This window comes from Bombus pascuorum, chromosome 9 (genome assembly GCF_905332965.1).
Source record: "Bombus pascuorum chromosome 9, iyBomPasc1.1, whole genome shotgun sequence".
NCBI classification, from domain to species: Eukaryota; Metazoa; Arthropoda; class Insecta; order Hymenoptera; family Apidae; genus Bombus; species Bombus pascuorum.
Window position 1 is genome coordinate 5359236 of NC_083496.1, and position 16626 is coordinate 5375861.

General features: G+C 46.5%; 1 protein-coding gene across 2 annotated transcripts in view; it reads right to left on the reverse strand.

The window, feature by feature from the left end:
* LOC132910419 (semaphorin-1A) overlaps window positions 1–15584 on the reverse strand; it is a 146141-nt gene extending 130557 nt beyond the window's left edge. Inside the window, exon 1 of one of the 2 annotated variants that reach the window (XM_060966104.1) lies at window positions 15213–15584. The gene's annotated coding sequence lies outside the window, so the exon portion shown is untranslated. The remainder of the gene's footprint in view (window positions 1–15212) is intronic. The other variant, XM_060966103.1, reaches the window with a different exon arrangement.
* Window positions 15585–16626: the final 1042 nt, after the last annotated feature.

Genomic DNA, 16626 nt, shown 5'->3' on the forward strand with positions numbered 1-16626 from the left:
AGGCACCACCCTCGTCTCTATGCTCTCTCTCTCTCTCTCCTTTTTTCTCATTTCCTCCCCTCCTTCGTCGTCTCTGTTGCTCGCATTCGCTATGTTTCCACAACTATTTACGAACCTTCGAAGCACTTCGCTCGAATTAACTGGAAACACGCCTCGAGTGCTGCGAGAAAAAGTTGCGAAGAAAATCCCGATGCATCCGCAACACGTTAGACTGTAAAGTGGCATACTTTACAGACATAGCACGAGGAAAGTAGCTCTTTCTTCTCGCGCCAAACAAATTTTTATGAAACTCCAAGAGAGATTTTCCAGGCCGAAAACGGTTGAAAGGAGCGCCGTTAATACAGTCTACGACCACGAGAGCGAATACGAAAACGAAACTACGCGCGGCTAACTACCGCAAGTCCCGGCAGCCAGATCGAACGAAGACGAAAGTTCTTCTAGAAATACGCGTCACAGCCTCTCCCACGGAAGGAACGATAACGTCCGCTCTGCCGAGTCACAGCGTGGAAAAAGGGCGTAGGGAATATTAGTGGAGGGTAAGAAAAGTGCACGGGACTGTGAGTCATCGAGCACCACGTGCACGATTGGTGGCACAGCTTACACAGATGCGACCAGAAAGGAGCGAGATATTTGTCTACGATACGCGGTTACCCATATACCCGACCGGCCTGTGTCACATTATCCGGCGTATACGGCGTGTCTCGGCAGAAGTCACAGGAATCAAAAGTCTAATTACGCGTATCGATACCAGATGTTCGCATCGCTACACTCCCAAGAATGCCATTACGCCTTGTATACACGTGACGAAAAAAGATTTCGCTGTAAAAATGAATCAAACGCGAACGCCCGTAAAGAAGATATATCGAGGTTGATGCGAGACAGTAAAAGAACACGCGTGGGATTTCCGTGCAAATTCGCAACAGCCAGAGCACGAGTGTCTGCTACGGGGCATAAGTCCGATATACCCGTACGGTGGTCGCGTGACGGCAAGTGCAGGCGCAATGGAGCATCTTCGAAATTTCTTAACGATGAATTATTCATTCGATCGGGAACGATTCGACGAGAAATAAAATTCTTCGATGCGGGAAGATCGTCCCCCGAGCACGGAAAAATTGATTCCGCGGCGGCACCGTTGGCCCTGGCGCCATCGCACACGGGTTCCGACGTCGGCTTCGTGGTTGCGGAGTTTGGCTTTCTCGAGCGAAGATGGGACGAGAACGACGTTACAAAGGGCCCCGCGACAGACGGTAGGCGCGGCCCGATGAAACCGAAAGAGAAAACCTGGAGCGCGGCAAGAAGGCAATCGAAGAGAGGAGAACGACGCGTCACGACGAGCAGAAGAGAAAGGGAAACGCAGGCCAAGAGGCTGCAAAGCCGTGGGTAAGCCGATATAAGCAGAGTCAATTTCCAGCGAGTGTTCGAGCAGGAGGAAAGGATTTTGCTTGCACGACGACAAAAAGGCAATATTCCGTTCAGGGCCGGGCACGAAGCTGTAGTCAGAGAAAGAGGGATACGGAGCGCGAACCAAAGAGGAAGAATCGCGCGGAGAAGCACTACCTTTGTTCTTCGAGACTTACCTAGATACTTTTCAATAAAGTTACTTGGCACCCACCACCGTGCCGCCGTCAAAACTTCTCACTCCACGAGCGAATCGACCGAGGAAACGGTGGACCGTCTTCAAGCATAACGACCGATCGGTTCTGCGATTTCAGCTGGAGCAGAAATATTTTCAGGAACGCCGTAGAAGAATACGACTGCGTATGCCGTGTTATAGTTGTGCCCGATTTCGTATTCTTTGGATATCCGTGCCAAGTATCGCGCGTGACTATCGAAAACCGTGGCAAGTCGTTGTATCTTGCCGACGCAACAACGCACCGTTCAATATTTGAAACTTTAATCCGACCACCAAACTTCCAGACGATGCTTGGAATTCGAAAAACAGATCGCAGATACGTAGCGTTGTAGGGGAGAATCGGTCAACGAAAGAGTTTCTTCGACTTCTTCTCGAGGCCGTGAATTATCACGAAATACAACATTTAAAACATCTCGGCAGACGAGCGAAACGCGCTTCACAATCTAAGATCGTGGCGATATATCAGAGCATCGAGGATGTGGCTGACATCGACCGTTCTCGTATTTCCTCGCGGAGGGCGTTGAATATTTAAAAATTGTAATCCACCGGTGGAAACGCTGGCACGATGCCGACGCTCTCGGGGTAGTCAGCTCAAAAATCGAATACTCGCTAGAGTGAAATACCGTGAAGCGGTCGCTAACGAGGAACACCGGAAACATCGAGCCACGACTCGAGGCAAAATCGTGGAAGATTATCTCGACGTTAGGATGCCGACGATACCATCCGGCAGCAAAGCGACGATTCCATTTTGGTCGCTACGCTTCGAACTCCGAATCGCAGCGTTACCGGTCAACGTTCGAGTCGCAGCCTGAAACGGTCATTGCCGGACAACGGCATCCATCGTAGATGGTTGGTAGAATGTTTTCAAACGATTACGCGAAATTTGTGACGTCAGGACGCGATCGTTGCTCGAAACTCGACGGTGCGTACAACTCTCTCGTTGTTTCTCAATTTCGATGTTTGTCGCTAAAAGCGGGACGCGCCTCGAAAAATTCATCGCCGAGGAATACCGTGCCATTGTTGTGCGAACGTGGGCGAAACCTAATTTATCACGAAACGTCGTATAAAATGTAATTTATCCGAGAAGATCATTGCGATATTAGAATATCGAGGGAACGCAGCTGAGATCGATCACGTATATAAACGTGCTCGCGTCGAAAGTAGAGGAAGAGCAAGGGCGAGAGAGAGAGAGAGAGAGAGAGAAAGAGAGAGAGAGAAGGAGAGATAAAGAGGGGGCAGAGGCGCCTGGTATTCTCAGCAAAAACGATGCATTGTTGAATATTTAAAAATTCTAATATGAAAAGCCTCGGCGTATCGACGATGTTTTCAGCATCGTTCGACGAACCGATCTCGTCGGCGGACGAGAAAGAGGAAGGAAGCATAGGCGTTTCGGTTTTCAGCAGGCATCGAGGATGGAAATACGAGCGGCCCTCTTGTAAATGCAACCTCGGTAGAGAAGGAGGAGGGGAAAAGGGAGGGAGACGAAGAGGCTACCTTGTTGCAGCACGATGTGCAGATGCACTCGGCTAACACCGTGCACCGCGCCCTCATTCAATGCATGGCATACCGGTTGCATCGACTTTTCTGTCTGATTTTTGCCCGCTGCTTAACTCTTTCGAGTCTTTTCAATATCTTTTGCCAGCGCCGTTCCGCTGCGCCTTGTATTTGCCGAGCTTAATACATACCTATCTTTTTCTCTGTTGCGCGATTTTAATCCTTTTAGTTCCGAACGATATCGCATAATGACGTGGCTGTTGGCTCTGACAGCCAGCTAATCCCTACTGGTCACGTATAATTAGTGAAATTAAACGTGGCCAGCGTATCGGCCCGACAGGGTGGAAGGGTTAATTACACGGCGTTAATTTTTCGTTCGATACCGAACGAGATGAATGATACGCGTCGTACCGAACGGTGTTGGCAATATGGGAAATTCGACTAATTTTTACTCTTAATCGTCTATCGAATGCCGCGTGTCCGCTCACTTTCCATCGATTCTTCGTTATTTATATCGCGGATTTTACAGGCACGCGCGCTTGCGACATTACCGAATAAAACGGTCTCCAGTTTACCGTTTCATATTCGAGGAAACATCGCGTCGCAGCCGGCGTCCCATATTTCACAAAAGTGTGTTTCGATGTTTCCTTTCCTGATAGGAATTTCTCGCGCCGTGCCGCGCCGCGCCGCGCCGCGCCACGCTGGCTAAAGTGACCCCCGAAGATGCACCGCGACGCGACATAGCGACGGCCCACCCTCTTTCTTTACATCCAAACTAACGAGCAAAACGCGTCCCAAGATCATAAAACGAAAGAAACCATCGAAACTTTTTTTTTCCTCTACCTTCTTCCGCGCTTATTGTTAGTATCCAGTTACGAGTATGGAAAATAAAATTCCAACGGTCGACTTCGTATCGCGCGTTCGACATTCTCCAATTCTCGAGGATATTTCGAGTTGAAACGTAAGACACGGAGAGAGAGGCGGCATTCGAAGGCTTGCGTGTGCAAGATGAAGACGCGAAGTCGAAGAGCGTATTCCCCTTCCCCAAGCTGCAAAGAAGAGCACAGACGAAAGAAAAAGAAAAAAAGAAAGAGGGGAGTAGCGTTTCACGAATCTCCATTGCAACGTCTCTTGATCCAAAGAGAAGCCTGCCAACTGGGCAAAGTAGCTCGTTGTCCCGTGATGCGAAGGGTGAGACGTCCCGACGACAAGGCGCCCGCGCTCGCGCATCCGACATACGATCTTCGACGACGTATACGCGAATAAATTGCACGCGATATAACGACCAAGCTGCAGACCGTGCAGAGGCAATAAACATACAAATCTATTAGCCCGACGGTTACTTCGTTGTGGCCAAACTTTCGTAGCGTGGATTTACGTGGAAACGCGTTATACCCGGAATCGACTTTGCTTTGCGATCTTGCTGGCGCGAAAATGCGCAAGTTGTGTCGCTCAGCAGGTATGGAGACGCGTAAAACAAACTGAAATCGCGACGTCGCAAGATAGCGACGCGGAGAGCGCGTCCTGATTGCCGATCAAACGCGTAGCGTTCCGAGATATTCGATTACAACGAAAGCGGGCTGCTGCGAGCAAAAACACTGGAAACGGAATTAAAGGCAGTTTGGTGCCAGAAGGGGAAAACACCCTGGAGGAAATAGCGCGTGCGAAACAACTAAAGTAGTTACGAGATTTTCGATGGCGCATAGCCAATTTTCGTCGCGACAAAATGTGTTCCTGTTAAATTAGTTTTTGCCGCGTGTGCGCGGCACTTGTACGGAAATGGCGCACACCGAAGACGAGGCCGGGAACAAGGACGCGAATAAGAACGAGAACGGGAAGGACCGCACGTAACGTTCGAATACACGCAATTTCTTTCGCGTGAGTGCGCCTCATTCGTTACCTATGCATCCACCAAGGGAAAGCATGGCAGTCACGAGGAAAAAAAAAAAAAAAAGAAACTCCGAGGAAGCCCATCGTGCAGCGAACCCAGCCGATGGAATCTTTCCGGCAACCGTAGGTCGGTTCAGGCGTTCCGTGGTACGAAACACGAACAGAACTCCGTACACGTGTACAGGAAGAATCGCACGCGCCGCCCACCCCTCGCCTCTATTTAAGCACCATCGTCTTTTCAGGCGTTAACTCGGTATTTAACCTAAATTGCCCGAACGCAGATTCATAGGGAGCGCGTGTAAGTAACGTCGAAGACACGCGTGTTACGATTTGCACGGGTCACGAGCCACGGGGATAAGTTAGCGGGGTTAGTGGCGCGGTAAGTACAAAGTGCACGGGATACACGTGCCGTATCGAACTCGAGCGTCGCACCGCCACCCCGACAAACTTATTCGTACAAATCTTCTTACTTTGGATTTCCGAGTTTCCCCCCGTCCACGGATAAGTTCTTTTTTTCGAGTACACCCCAATTCTCGTGATTCTCGCAACGCCATCGAACCGTCCGTCTGCCACGTAATGTCGACTCGTATCCGCGTTAATCCACTGCGATGTGCGGCCATTTTTCATGTTCAAGCGTGTAGTAGCACGCGTGCCATCGAGAAACACATAACGGAGCTGTATGCATCGTAGTTTCATTCAGTCTGCAGAGTGGTTATGCGCATAGAGGCAAGAGATTCAAAGCTATTCCGCGTGAAGCTAAGTGCTGGCTAAGCATTTCTCTACACAGCGAATACACGGAATAATGTCAACTGGCGAGCGGAGAAAGGGAGAGAGTCGAAGCCGAGAAGGAAGCAGAAAACCGCGTCACCGAGAGATAGAAGCGGAGGAAAATAGAAGAAGTCGACGGGGCGCCAACGATAGGACGATTTCTTTTTTCATAAAGCTTCACACTGCTCGACGGGATAAGACTCCTAGCTTTGGTGCTAACGCGAAATGAATGGCGGGACGGATAACGGGCGGAGATTATATTATGCATCGTTAAGTACGGAGATAACAAAAATAGCGGAGGAGAAACGAGTTCCGTCGAGGCGAGTTTAATTTGATCGCTTCTTAAGCGTTCGCGCAAATTTCACGTAGGTTAACGCCGAAAGCTTTGGAATCGTACGTCCACGGAAGAGGGAGGGGGCGTGTGTTTCTTTCCATGTAAAAGTCAAGGCGATCCGGATAAACAACATCGAAGAAGAAACGACGAAGAGACGCGTTAAACGATGAAACGAATTTCGGCGGAGACGTTTGTCGCGGCGAAAGTACATCGCACGCTGGTGGAACTTGTATCGCGACGCGATCAAATTATTCCAGAGAAACTAACAAACCGGAAGACAGAAAGGTAAGAGGGGAAGAGCAACGGCGAAAGAAGATTCCGCGAGCGTCGCGAGCTAGCGAGTCTGGAAACGATAAATATATCGCTAGTCGCGTGTATACATCTAACTCGTTGCGTCTCGTTCGCGGTGACGCACATTTCGCGCGAAACGCAAGAAGTAATTACGGGGAACATTCGCGCAAAAGAGCAAGCGGACGGAAGAACGGAATATACTACAACTAAGCGCACAAGGAGGGAAAAAACATTAGGGTGAATAGGTCTCGAAGCGCACTCGCCGTGCCACCGATCTTTTGCACGAGCGTGTACGAGCACGGATTCGCCGCGTATCTCTTTACATAATTTCTCTAACGACAACATATAGTAATTAGTCGTACAGCGACGAGCATTTGAAGGTTCAACGAGCTCCGAACGAGTTTTCGAGAGGAGAAGGAAAACCAGAAAAACTCCGTTTGCCCGAACTCCTTTTCCTCTTTGCGCGACGCGGCGCGACTTTGTCGTTACTTGAAGTACGTTGCAATTTTTACGCGCAATCTCGGTACGCTCGAGAAACGATGAAAAATCGAAAGCCGCGTAAATATGGGCTCCGACAGGCTTTATTGGTAAGCTTGCGTACGCGATCGTCGTTATACAGGCGGAGAATAAAGCCATAACCGTAATCGCGTGTTTAGAATTTGATGGCTATAGGTAGCATATTTATGAAGTACGAGGCAGGACTAAAGTTCCGATTACCACGCATGCATATGGGTCAACTGTACGTAATCCCTGATGCAGAAATTCATCGTACACAATATACATAGGTGCACGTCGTACGCTTGTATATACGCCACGCGTGAATTTCAATAACATATACGCGCAAGGTTTTGTATAGAGAAACGAGGTCAAAGAGAACCGCTCTGATCGATCAAATTATCGCAGCAAGAAACTTTCTCGTTAATTGCACGAAGAAACAAGTAGATTCGTTCTATCTCGAAAGAAAACGCGAAACGTTCGAACAGCGCGCCGGTTACCACGTTAAACACGCGTCGACTAATAAGTTCGCGTACTACGTACATATATCGTATCGCGTTTTCCTAACTTTGTAGTTTAGTCATACAGGACTTAAAACTGGCATTCTCAGATTTCTAGCGCGTGACCCTTAAAACCCTAGGAATTTCAAGGTTGTTTTCATTCAAGGACGTTCAGAAATCTGTCCGTCGTGTTTTCATTCATGAAAGCGTCCCTTTCCTTCCGACCAGCGGTCGCCTTCGCCTCTTTTTGTCACATTTGCTTTCTCCGCGCTTCAACTGTTCCTTTATTAGCAAAATTCTATTTTCGGTGGTTACTCGTTCGCTGTTGTCCCTGAAATTCCGTTTTTAATTTTGTTCGGGATTTGGAATGGCCATCCGCTTACGGCTCGAACAGCACATCTGCCTTTTTTGGGAAAGTCCGAATTTCCTACCTCTCAACTTGTAAATCTTACGACACAGGCCTCAGCAAGAGACCAAGTGCTCGTTGGATCCGCTCTAAAGTAAACATCTGGTATCAATCAGCAACATCAGAGAATATGCGCGCACGAGGGTATACAATTACAAGATTGGAAAGAATAGATTGCCATCCCATAAAAACCATGATAAGAAGGGAAACCCGGGGGACGGAGAATCAGAATACAAGGACCAGGTGAAGCTTCTTCAAGGAATCTTAATCCAGTCTTCGTCCGAGCGTCACACTCTTCGTGTTGTATTAAACAGTGCACATAAATCAATTATACGTAACATTACTCGGCATCTTTAATCCACTTCCACCTTGAACGTTAATAGCGTTCACGGTTCGCGATATCGACCGATCAGTTGCAACCTGACCGATCGTCACCTGGTTGAGCAGTCGCAACAAATTTCTCTTCTTGTTTTTCGTCGCTAGAGTTGCTTGTTCTTTGGAAGTTCCTCGACGCTAAAATTCCTTCTCGATGGAGAAGCAACGTAAATATATAGGACGAAGTCTCGACGAATACGTACAACTCCATTGTTCGTGGAGATTCGAGATGGACGTTGTTCACGGACTCGTTAGGGAACTCCTTAGAAACGTTTACAGGAATCGCGTAGTCGACGATGATGTTTCCGAAGTAAATGATCGTTAGGGACCATGCTGATCGAAACGATACCATTGAGCGAACAGCGTTCGCAGCAGGTAATTTGACGAAGGAGTGGCAATTGGTTAGTTCAGCTTCTAACATCTCGACTCTCGTAAAAATCGAACACGTAGAAATAGATTCGAGATGCGAATTGTACCTTGTCTCGCGATGCTTAACCTGAACTAACATCCGTTTGCCGACAGGTTTATCTCTGTCGAACTGATCGTTCGATATTAGTAGCACAATTCTCGTGAATTATCAATTCCCGTCTACGCGCCTCGCGTTCACTAGCCATCGCATCGTTGCGCGACCTAATCCTCCTAATGTGGCTGTATCGTGAAAAATTCTATACATCGCGCTAAACGAAGAGGTAAAGCTAGATAGATAGATAGTTAGATAGTTTTGGCTAAATATTGATCGCGTCCGGATACAATGCTACCGTAATTCGACGAACAAAATTAACGAAGCAATTGAATGGATACAGAATAATCCCAACAGCGACGCAACGTGTGCCAGTCCAGATAAAGACCGGATCCTTTCTCGTTGACTGGCAGAAGGGAAGCCTTCACGGTGATTAAGTCGCGTCCGAAAGTACAGCAACGTTGCCGTCGCTATTCGAAGGGGCCAAGGGGAAAGCCAGAGTGGAGAAGACCGAAATATCGACGAAATCGGTGCTACCCCGACGTCTGCATGAATGCTTAACGCATTCGGTTTATCTCGCTCTTTCCGTTCGTTGCTTCCTGCGTTCCGGTCCTCGCTTTTACCAGCCTCTCCCCTGTTCCTTTCCCTCAGCACGAAACGTTTGGGAACATCGTTTTCACCGCATGCTTTCCTCGATTTTCAGCAACAAGCTACAAACACCTTGATTCTGCCTCGGCACATTATATATTTGAAAAGTTGCGCGGTATTTCGTAAACGATACACGAGTAAAAATATATCCTCGTTTACTGGAAAATATCCGGAAACAGAGATCCGGGCCAGTCTCGACGAAAATCGTTTGGTATTCTTGGTCGAAAGTCTCTTCCAATATTCTCGAGCAGAACACTTCATCGATTTTTCCCTAGTGCACGGAAACGAGCTGTAAATTCACCGGGTATCATGATGCACGATCTAAGAACGCGATAAATCCTGTTACCAGCACCGTGACTTTTCGTTTCTGCTCGTGTCGCGCCTTCGTAGCATGCATTTTGGTTCTTCCCATATGGATTCTTTAAATTCTTTAAAGCACCACCACCGGGGTCCTTCGTCGTTCCGGTTTATACGGACGAAACACAGCGGCGTGTCTTATCTTTCTGCGTTTTTCAAAAAAAAAAAAAAAAAAAAAAAAAAAAAATGTGCGAATCCGGCGCTGTCCGGGTCTCCCAATAACGTTAACGCGCTACTACCATCGGGCGCTGACAATTACACGTGCCCTCCTGTCGTTGCAAATGTTCACAATTCCTCATACGAAAGAATTTTTTGTACTATTTCGCGAGAAACTGTAATTGCATGAAGCAGAATTTACAGGTGCGCGCAGACCGATTTGCCCGTTTCGACTCGACGCCCTACGCGCGTCTACAAATAAGTTAAACCGATAACGGGGCGGAGCTTTCGCGAGCCGCGGCTTCTCGGTATGCATATTCCTCGATTTTCTCCGAGATACTTCGACGAAGTCTTCGACGCTGTGTAAATCGGCGTTTGTTTGCGTGCAACAACCAGTGCACCCTTTCGTTACTCGTCGTTTCTTTCTTTCCGTTTCCCATCCGACGGTGTGTCTTTCGTTTCATGCAAAGTTCCACGGTCGTAACTTCGTTTGTACGCGGAGAAGCAAATGTTATTTACGAGGGAAGCCGATGTCGTTTCTTCCTGGTGCTCTTAGTCGCAGCGCCGACAGTGGCAACAGCGACGAAGTGACAGTCGACGACACAGCCCGACGAATCAGCGATTCTGATTGGAATTCCTTCTGTTCCAATCAAACTTCTATTTTCTACGGGGCTCTTGTCGCGCGACTATAATGGTAGCCAACAGCGACAAGGAAGAAAGACAGGAACGAGAGAAACACGTGGTCGCGAGAATTAAACAAGAGACAAGAGGAAATTCGTGATACGCGGTGGAAACTATGCACCGGTTCGATTTCCAAGGAATCGTCGTGAAAAGAGATCGGATCGTTGGCTAAAAAGATTTCTCGCAAGACGATGATCGTGGAACGATTGGAAGGTGCGCGTGGGACGCCTTAACGATTGACCGTGCGTGGAAACTCGACAAAGGCAGGCACAGCGACGCAGAGGGACGGATGGAAAATCTGGTAGAGGGTTCATCGAGTTCGATGGTTTGCGGCGACCGATTGGAAGAAAACAACGAGCGCCGAATCAGAGGGAAGCTATCACGATCTGCATACGCGCGACGATAGGCACACGAGATATCCGCATTGCGGTTACACGAGCTTTTTAACACTTTGTGCCTGTGCATACGCGAGTGTGTACGATACGCACCACCGCAGCCAGTAAACATCAAACTTGTGTGCCGGTGACTGCCTGTGGGTGTCGTCCTATGCAAGCACAAAAGCGAGACAGGGACAGGGAGGCGAATGGATGAGGACGACGATTACGCCCGGAGAGAGAAGCGGAGAAAGAGGAAGGAGGATGGGAAGAGGGGTTGGCAGTAAGCAGAGGGGTTGACTGAGAGAGCAAGCGACGGCGGTGTATTTGTGAGAGAAGGAGAGGTCAAAACACGATATTAGGTTTGGACCTGGTCTATGTATGTATACACATATGTACCCACGGTGGAAGATCGCGGTACTAAACGCGTGCGGAACGCTCGGTACGCCCCTGGAATTGCATCCATTTTCGAGAGAGACCTCAGTCTCCACTGATAAGCTATACACACGCGTCTACATTGCCACGGAGTAATATATAGGCGAGGTGAGATGTCGGGATGCATGCGCGATCCCGTGAAAGTCGTAGTCGAGCCGATTCACGAGCAGCTTTCAGGCTGCCACAAGGCAACACCGTGATGCGAGTATTTGCTCCTACGATAGCACGAACCAACCTATCGACGGAAAACAGCATCGGAGTTTGTCCGCGCGACTATTTTCGCTGATCATCTCTGACACTCGGTCAAATTTATCGCGCACCTTAGAAATTCTATTCACACTCGCATCTCGCGATTCCGAAGTTGCAGCAACGGCACCGCTTCCGGCTCGCACGTTCTACAAACGCGATCGAAAATTCCTACCTAACAATACCATATGTATATCTTTTTTTCACGTCTGGTACACAATACGCGGAACGCGCTCGACGCAAAAACGGGGGCACAATTTCAAGAATTCTATTCGTTCGCCCGTCAACGTTCGACGACCGACGACTACCTGACTTTTCATTTAAAACAAAAACGAAAAAAAACAAACGGGGAGGAACGGGGTGAGGGAGGAGTGAAAAAAAGGAAAACTATTTAAAAAAAAAGGGCGGAAAAGAAGAAAAAAAAGGCGAAATACGATGCAAATTCAGCTCTCTATATACCGCGGGGTTAATTTCGCACGGGCAGGGCGTCAGGATCCTGTCACAGCGAGGTCTATGGCCGCAAGATTGGCAAAAGGACGAGGGGAAAGGGGAACAAGAAAGCTTCGATTGATCGCGCAACCAAGAACGATCAGCTAGCGACGAAAACGACGTATCCCTGACCGGCCTTGAACGGGCGACTTTGATGGAACGACCAACACACTGGAGGCGCATCTTTCGCGATACGCTTTCGCTTCTTTTCGCTTCTCTCTTTCGTTCGCCCTCTAGCGAACAAAGTTTTTCTCGTGGTAAAAAGAATTTTATCCGGCTGCCGGTTAACGGCAGTTTTACGAATCGGCTTGCCCGGACGCCGAATCGACCCGGCCCCGTGTGTCCCTGAATAGAACCGCTTTTTTACGAACCAACAAAATGGCTCTACGTCGAAACCCCGGCTCTGGAAAAACTGTTATTGTTGCGATAAGTTTAGCTTTTTTAATACACCGCTTGTCCTTCTACCACGATATATATTGGCTGACTTTCCCACTTCCCACCACCCTATTTGTTGTCTTCTTTCGAAAGACGACATTCTTTATTTTTATTTATCGCGTTTCGAATCTAAGACGCCAACAGACGTACTCGATCGAAGGTATTTGATCGCGAAACGTCGAGAACACGTGAAGGACGCGTCTAAAGCGGAAGGGACACAGCCGAGACGGTAATCTGATGGTCGGAGGGAGAAAAAATAAAACGAACGGTATTTCATCCCTTTAAACTCGACGGAACGTCGAAGAAACACGGAACAACCCTGCGAGGAAGAGATCGAGAACAAACGGCTTAAGGTGGCCACCCCCGTCGTCTCCTTGTTCCCCTTTGTCCGGGAAGATCGCGTTATCGGTCGACAAAATATTGTTATCGTGCCGTAGCGATGGTGAATCACTGATGCGAGAACCCGGCGCACAAAGGGTGCCGTGCAAAAGGAAAGTCGATAACGATTGACCGGTAAACGTATTGACGAGGAGCATCGACGCGAGGGCCAAAGCGAAACGGAACGAGAAATCGTGGCGAACATGAGACCACTACCTCCGAATACGCTACGGCATTGCCACGCGAATCACCAATCCAAACTTTCCACGTAATCCAAGTTAGACCACGATCGTACCTACGACTTTGACATGGAAAATCTATACGCGTCGAAACACGTAAATATTGTCCACGCGATTATCGCCAAAAATTCGTTCCCATCCGTTTCCACCCTGGCCACACTTCGGTCCATGTTTTCCCAGAGGATGATCCTGTAACCCCGTTTCCAGTTGGTATTGCGATAAATTAACGCGGTTAAAGAGACACCAAGTTACGTATACAATTATCGTAGACGACGTAACTGCCGAGGGAATCGGATGACACGTGTTTCGCTCGGTTAAATGGCGCAACCTCAAAACTAGATAACTCCGTGTCAATTTAGCGAACGTAAATAGATTGAAGGGATTCGTTGAATTTCAACCAAGTTTCCCAAGCACGTAAGAAACATACGATACTTGCAGAGCAATGACCGTAATCGTATTAATGTCGTCGACGATTGGCCGTACCTTAAAACTGACGAATCGAAAACTACCCTCCACTCGACCTCAAAGACGCGATACGAATAAACGCGGCGAGACAGCGGTGTACCCGACTGTTTTGGAGCTTGTCCATATACAAATATACGGAAAAGCCATTTATCGAAGATACGTTTACAGATTTCGGATGAAAAAAAAAAAAAAAGAGAGAAAAGAAGACTTTTAAGGGAACACTCGGATTGGTAAGCGAGCATTCGCAACGAAGGTAGCGAACGAAGAGTACGCGGAAAGGGAATTCACGTGTCTTTTCATTAATCTCCATCGGCACTGGTTGAAAACGGGTTGCACCACAGCTTGCGCCCAAAATCAATACGGCCCTGCGTGTAATCGCATTTCCCATTATTAAAGATGCTTGACTGGTATGTACAAATGCGATTGTTCCTGTAGTGTACCGCGTTGATAAATATTCCGAGAATGCGAGGAGAACCAACAATCACCGGATAACGACGTCGCTCGTGTCAGCTTGTACCGATGAACGACGGAGACGACGATGCTTTTGTTACAGGCAAGCACGTAGCCTGCATTAGCGTTACACGACAACGGTTATAGCAGCTGACAGAATTCCAAGAAGTCAGGAATCGACGGTTCGTCGTTTCATCCCAGAGAAAAAATCTTTCCTCCCTACCTATATTATCGGGACTACGACAATGGCCGGAATTTTTTGATCCTGCGAATCGATTACAGATATACTTGGACACACGAACCGCGAGACCCTGTTAGGAGTTTAACGCACTTTCCACAATTTACCCATGCATGGAGCGCCTCTATTTTCCCCCGTCTACATTTATCGTTTACCAACTAGGTACATTGCATAAAACACTTTGGTAATATTACGAGATAAAACAGATTTCACGGCTGGTAATTGTTCCTTTGATGCTCGACCTTTTTCTACCGTGCGGACACCGGCGTGTTCCCTTATATATTAATCGAGAACGCTTTTATCTCGTAACCATCGAGGATATAACGTCACGAGGAAAGTTCATATTACGATCGTGGAAATGATTTGCAGCACAGTGTCAACGGTGTCGTCGACACTTTCGAGGTTTACGTGTGCTTCTGCGTGCGCATACAAATATTTGATGCACACGTACTTACGTGGCTTCGGACTGTCCGAAAATTCAATGCCCCCGTCCATACCGATACAGGGGAGAGATTTTAATCGCACCGCGAACCTAACGAATTTCGATCTCGATACGCCGTGTTACAGGGGTTTCTTATCGAAATTGTTTTCTAACTCAGGCTATGTTGATGAGTCACACATCCTATGAATGAAAACTCGCTGACACGCTTCGTTCTTACGTTATCCTCGTGCCGCTCGAAAATCATTCGGTTCACCGGAAATGAACGTTCTAGAAATGATACGGATATGTGCGTTTTTTTCAAATTTCCGTTCGATAAAATGCGTATATCGCTTCGAGCGATAAAGCACGAAGAAAGAGAAATAATGGATGAAACACGCTCCGACTACATATTTGTATTGAAATTGCAGACGTACACCATGCTTGTTACGGAGGGTAATGAACCCCGTTAGTTTGTATCGGTTTACAGAGAAAGAATCGACTACTGAAATATACATATATCGGTGAAAGTAAGCAGCAGCGTTCATTGTACTCACCGCAATGCAGTGACCTCCACGCTTGTATCATGCAGAGCTTCCCTCCTTCGTCGCAGCGAGACTCGTGAAACAGGGGTTGAACAAGGGCTGCTGTTCGTGACAGGAACCACCGCATAACCAACAGTCACGTTTCTATCAGCACATCGGTTCGTAGAACGGTCACTTTCTACACCGCACCACACACGTTCCTATCAAACCAACGAAAACAAACTACCGCTTACTTTGTAAAGAAACATCAGCAGCCGCAAGAAACGCGGAAACGGAAAGTTTTTCGAGCTTGCAGGGCCGCCGAATCGATGTGTGATGTTACACTTCCCAGCTGTCTTTTTTGATTCTGCGGATGTGCCCGCCACTATCACCATCTGACGACAACTCTTCTAACTATTCCGTTCACGAGCCGCCGCGAATATTCAAATGATTAACCAAAAATCGACGACCAAGTATTCCAATCTAGATACCTGTAAACGCGGATATAAAAGTAATATCCAAGTAGTTATGACACAAATTGTGATTATAGGGATATAATGAAACTATTACCTTTTACAATAGATTATGCAACATGGTATAATTTATTTGTATATATAGATTTATTTTTCCACAGCATTATTTAAGAACATAAGTTAGTTTATAATCATAAGATTATATATAAATATATAAATATATATATATATATATATATATTTATATATATATATCAATATATATATATATACCTATATATACCTATATATATATATATATATATATATATATATATATATATATATTGATCGTAAAATTAATTCTTAATTATTACGATGTGTAACTTCGCCATATTTCGATAATAATGAATAATCGCAAAAACTAGCTTACAAACATTTTGTTTACAAGTTCATCTGTCACAAGTACAGTAAAAATGTACGTACCTTGTAATCGATATATTACAAGAAATATGTTTATATTTACATACAATCTAAATAGAGGTAAATTGGAGTTAGAGTCACATATTTTTGCAACTTACGCAGATACATGTGGATAAGCTGATAAATCATTTCTGTAGTATGACGTTACGAAGAAATTAAGTCGCTTTATTTGTGAGCTTGCAACAAATTATCTCACATAATATTTTAGTAAAAATAATAAATAAAACTTGGATATTCTATATTCTATTATTCACTAATATATGCGAATTCTAAGGTAGGTAATAATAATAATAACAATAATGATAATAAAAGAACAATTAAGTAAATATCTTGAAACGTGGGCAACTAACAGTCTTAACTTTTAACCCGATTAAATTATAACTTAGTGTTAGAAAAAATACTACGATTTCCAAGTAACGTTGGCTTTTTAAACGATACAATACGTTGAAATGCATTGTTCCATTCCGAATATAATACGTTTATCATGTAAATGCAAGAAGCCGAATTTTCGT